Source organism: Amblyomma americanum, chromosome 8 (assembly GCF_052857255.1).
Source record: "Amblyomma americanum isolate KBUSLIRL-KWMA chromosome 8, ASM5285725v1, whole genome shotgun sequence".
Taxonomy (NCBI): Eukaryota; Metazoa; Arthropoda; class Arachnida; order Ixodida; family Ixodidae; genus Amblyomma; species Amblyomma americanum.
Genome location: NC_135504.1, coordinates 98,976,805 through 98,982,301, shown reverse-complemented (window position 1 = coordinate 98,982,301; position 5,497 = coordinate 98,976,805). Strand labels below are relative to the sequence as shown.

General features: G+C 46.9%; 1 long non-coding RNA gene across 1 annotated transcript; it reads right to left on the bottom strand.

Moving 5' to 3' along the window:
- Window positions 1–745: 745 nt before the first annotated feature.
- Window positions 746–5,233, bottom strand: LOC144100576 (uncharacterized). The gene is made up of 3 exons (XR_013307741.1): window positions 5,147–5,233; window positions 1,765–1,843; window positions 746–947 (listed from the first exon to the last, which is right to left on the bottom strand). It is a non-coding gene; the product is annotated as an uncharacterized LOC144100576 (long non-coding RNA).
- Between the last annotated feature and the right edge of the window lie 264 nt (window positions 5,234–5,497).

The following is a 5,497-nucleotide window of genomic DNA, read 5'->3' as shown; positions in this document are numbered from 1 at the left end:
AAATCATTCCGGCTAGTGCAGAGTGTCAAAACTTGCTTTATTCAATGTCTAGCGCATAAATAAACGGCAGGAACGCTTTCTACATGTTTACTACTAACCATATATACAATACAGTGGCAAACTATTTCTCTTTATAGGCCGCTCGTGGCCAACGTGAGCTCGTGTACTTCAACAAATTACTAAGTTGGAAGCATCAGCCATTGCTATGATTCGCAGAAACTGGAAACGCGCGTACAAGCCTTGAAAACCTGCGCTCAACACCTATCCGCGACGCCACTCCCCGACCTTTTGCCTACCACGAGCTCGCTAGCGACTGCAGCGCCACCTCGTTTGTTTACAAACATGCAGGAGGTCTATAGTCCAGTGGTGAGACGGTTGCTCTAAAAAAGGCAAATTTAAAAAAGGCTATAGTTGCCAGTTAGATTTCTCTCCCCTGTGTTTATCTGCCTAGGTGCGAGTGACCAAAGTGGTCGCTCGCCAGGGGTCCCGCCTTGAACAGCTTGTACTTTCGCTTCCTTGAATAAACGGTTGGCAGTCTGCAACCCTGGCGCCTTATTCGTTTTTTTTTACCTCGTGTCCTCGTCCTAACGTTCTTCGAAAATGAACCAACTAGACTCCAAGAACGTCCTACCAAATAACTTGGATCTCCAGGAATACTCCATGAAGTGGATGAATTTCCTTTCATGATGTAAATGGAGGCAGATTTATTTTGCGAGGATGGTGGTGGTAAACGTTTATTATGACATAAGAGTTTTGGCCACAGAGGCACTTGGGGCCCCCGCACGACACCACTACACTCAAACGTTCATGTTCCTACGGTCGATGACGTCAGCACCCCGGTCCGTGGCGGTCTTCTGCTGGACAGGGTCCTCAGAGCTTAGCAAGGTCTTCCAGTCCTCCCAGATGATGAGGTGCCCCAGGCCCCACGGGAGTGGATTCGCCGGCCACTGTAAAATTGTTCTTTAGATCACTAACTTCGTAAGCTCGGTTTTCGTTAGGTCAACTTCGACCAAGTCGACCTGAGCTTTGTCGAGACGATGTTGAGCCAATGGAGTCGAGGGGTGAGCGACCACCTTGGCGGCAAAATAGAACTAAATCAGAACTGTTCAGAGTACCAATACAGTAGGGCTGAGAAAGCTGAACGATACGACCACAACAAATATGCAAGCCTATGATTACGTCAAAGGATGTGTGCTTACCTCCACGTTTTGACAACTGAATCTCCGAAGTGCTAAAAACAATAACATGTGAACAGCTTTGCTAAAAAGTCTCTATTACATTCTCTGTGCATACTACACGCAGGCCATGACATTGGCATTGCTCATTTCCACACACTCCGATATCATATAACAGGACCGGAAATGCACAGTCACCGTTTGAGCACACCACTGTCTGTATGCGGGAAAAAACCTGAGAACCCTCGGCAGTTTTGGTATGTGATGTCTGCGACACAAGATGCACTGCAGTGTCAAGCGATTGAATAAACACAGCACCGTGATCCCCCGCACGGGTGTGCGCGAATAAACAGGCATTTTGCGTAACTGCTTGTCAGCACAGATTCTAGTTTTTTTTTTTAACTGCGCTCGTATGCTAAGCCTCTGTGCATAGGTCATGCACACGAAATAATGTGCTGTCTCTAAGTAGGCCGCTTCGTTAAAGAGCCTGAACAGCGGGCACGCTGACACGTACACTATGATTTTCGCGTTTCAGCTCATAAACGTGCCTGAGTGAGTGCAAAGAGGGAATCGAAAACGGTGGACTTACTTATGAAGTTGATTCAGGCGCTGGAAGCCGCCGGTCCCTCGGTTGGGGGCGAGGTACCACATCCAAAGGAACGGCAGCTCTGCGATGACACCAGGAGAATATGTTTGCTACAACATAAACTCGTGTTTACATGCTGTTACTGGTCATCTTCCGGGTTTAGTGATGCGAGTGTTTAAGCCAAGCGCTGCGCTCGTACTCCTGTGGTACAACGGTGGTAGTCCACTAACGCAAAGCATGCCCAAGTATGTGAGCGCAGTATACTCCAGTAGACGCACAAGTCTATGCGCGCTAAAACTACGGAACGTGGCTCTCAGCTCTGCTTCAGCCTTTTGCTCCGGTTGAAGGCAGCGCTCACCTGAAGAGTTTTGTTTTTAAAATTACAATTATTTTCTAGGCGCCAGTTGGCCACGAAATCTTACCGTGTGACATGAGATGTTGTCACGTGCTATTTAATTTGATACGAGCTCCTTGCGCTATCGCATAATATGGCGCTTATGTGCACTATTTCATCTGCCGCGTGGTAACTCATCAGATTTGTCGTGGTAACCGTGCTTCCAATCTTGTTGCGGTGAGACGTAGGCAAGATGGAGAAACAATGCACAAATACAAGGCCCGAAAACAATGCAAATATTGGGAATCTCTGTCGAGGAACTGTTTAAAACTGCAAAGTGTATAAAGTAGGCTGAGGACGTCCGAGCTAAATACAAGGCCCGAAAACAATACAAATATTGGGAATCCCTGTCGAGGCACTGTTTAAAACTGCAAAGTGCTGAGAACGTCAGAGCTAAATACAAAGCCCGAAAACAATACAAATGTTGGGAATCCCTGTCGAGGCACTGTTTAAAACTGCAAAGTGCATAAAGTAAGCTGAGAACGTCAGAGCTAAATACAAGGCCCGAAAACAATACAAATATTGGGAATCTCTGCCGAGGAACTGTTTAAGACTGCAAAGTGCATAAAGTAGGCTGAGAATGTTAGAGCTAAATACAAGGCCCGAAAGCAATACAAATATTGGGAATCTCTGCCAAGGAACTGTTTAAAACTGCAAAGTGCATAAAGTAGGCTGAGAACGTTACAGCTAAATACAATGCCCGAAAACAATACAAATATTGGGAATCTCTGTCGAGGCACTGTTTAAAACTGCTAAGTGCATAAAGTAGGCTGAGAACGTCAGAGCTAAATACAAAGCCCGAAAACAATACAAATATTGGGAATCTTTGCCGAGGAACTGTTTAAAACTGCAAAGTGCATAAAGTAGGCTGAGAACGTCAAAGCTAAATACAAGGCCTGAAAACAATACAAATATTGGGAATCTCTGTCGAGGCACTGCTTAAAACTGCAAAGTGCATAAACTAGGCTGAGAACGTCAGAGCTAAATACAAGGCCCGAAAACAATACAAATATTGGGAATCTCTGCCGAGGAACTGTTTAAAACTGCAAAGTGCATAAAGTAGGCTGAGAACGTCGGAGCTAAATACAAGGCCCGAAAACAATACAAATGTTGGGAATCTCTGCCGAGGAACTGTTTAAAACTACAAAGTGCATAAAGTAGGCTGAGAACGTCAGAGCTAAATACAAGGCCCGAAATTAATACAAATATTGGGAATCTCTGTCGAGGCACTGTTTAAAACTGCAAAGTGCATAAAGTAGGCTGAGAACATCAGAGCTAAATGAAGTGGTTGTTGCGTCGACGCGTGATGTGCAACCACAGAATCTTATTCTTAAGGAACTTGGGAGAAACACTCCTGTTGTCACCTGCGAACTTCACCTGTATTCATTTCCCTAAAACCTACAAGGTAGGCCCTAAAACCTACAATTACGCTCGGCGTTTCTCTCTGGCCGCACTGCCTCCCTGCACATAGATCAGATTACCCCATCCCCTTATACACTCGCAGAGCTCGGAACCCCTCAAGGGGCGGTCCTTTCTCCCCTTTTCTTTAATGTTGCTCTCATCCCCCTAGCTCACAAACTGGCTCTAATCCCACACCTAAAGCATACCCTGTACGCTGATATTACCATATTGACCACTCATGGCTTTGACAGGGAAATTGAGGAAACTCTTCAGTTAGCAGCAGACACCATCTCCTCTCACGCGTCATCCATCGGGCTCATATGCTCCCCATCTAAGTACGCGCTCTTCCTAATTAGGCCAAAATCTGGCGCTAACTCGCCCATCCAAATCAATTTAAAAGGATCCCCTATCCCCATCACATCCGCCATACACATCCTTGGCCTCCACTTGCAGGATTCTGGACGAAATGAACATACCCTTAAAAGGCTCAAGGCCTCCACGCAATCCGTGTTGCACCTTCTACACCGAGTGTCCTCCCTTAACAAGGGTTTAGACGAAGCGGACAACATGAAAGTAGTGCACGCATTTACGCTTAGCCGCATTCTATACGCAACACCATATCTCAAATTGAACCGCACGGAAACCGAACGCGTGAACGCAATGATCCGCCTTGCGACTAAGGCGGATCATTGCGGGGACAGCACGCCATCTCGAGCTGGGAGGACTGGGAGGTCCTGCTTATGTTTGCAGACCCGACATCGCAGCTTGCTGCGGTGACTCGGGCTGCCGACGTCATGTCCCGGCATGACCTACTTGATGCAGAGCGGTACCGCACAGTGGCCCAGGGAACCAGCTGGGTCTAAAACTCACTTGCTCAATAAAGTTTTTCTGTCTGTCTGTCCCTCTAGATTGAAGAGGCGGTTCACGTTGAGTCTCGCCGCACGGCTTAGCCAATGTGGTGGTTAACATCTCTACTCGACCCGATGTGATGTGGAGCGATTTAGATGTACCGTCTTTGCCAACAGTAACCGAGCCACGGTGGTTTGGTTCTTAGCCACGTAACGAAGGACTTATGTCTGTCTGTCCCTCTAGATTGAAGAGGCGGTTCACGTTGAGTCTCGCCGCACGGCTTAGCCAATGTGGTGGTTAACATCTCTACTCGACCCGATGTGATGTGGAGCGATTTAGATGTACCGTCTTTGCCAACAGTAACCGAGCCACGGTGGTTTGGTTCTTAGCCACGTAACGAAGGACTTATGGCGGCCCCAAAGCTGAGTTTGTCTAGAGTAAGCTGAACCCTTGTCCACAGTTTCAGACACCTTTCGATCGGTAAGGCTTATGTAAAGGCTCCGCTATACTGTTGAGAAGCAGAAACCTGCTGGCCGGTTACTTTTGGAAAAGGGGGTACTTATTTAATCCAGCTAGCATTTCCTGCATCAAGGGTCCTTTGTGATTCGTCAACAGTTCTTTCTTCCTTCGTACTAGCAGGCGCTGTCGCGTGATTATGAACCGATTTTATATTTTATTTTTCCTTTGGGCCCTAGAAAATGGTGCCATTCGCCGACACAATAGAAAGAGAACTCAACTCACCGACGAATTTCAGGCCAATGCGCTTAAATCCCGGGTTCTGTTCAGAACTCGCGCTCTGCCCAGGTACCACATCCAAACAGAAAGGCCAATCCTGTAAAAAATTCAAAAAACAGGGGTTGCACCCTAATAAGGCACTGTTATAATTTCCACCACAAACACTTCACCGAGTCATCAACTGCAGGGGAGTAGGGTGGGTGGGTGTGAGTAGATAGGCAGTATTTAGGGGTGGGTGTTTTTTCTTCCTCAAAAGGTAAGATTAAGACCAGAATAGCATGGAGAGGGTATTACTCTTACCACGCAGCCACTTGTTGAGCAAGTCGAAAAACCTCGCCCACTTTTGGCAGTGATTTC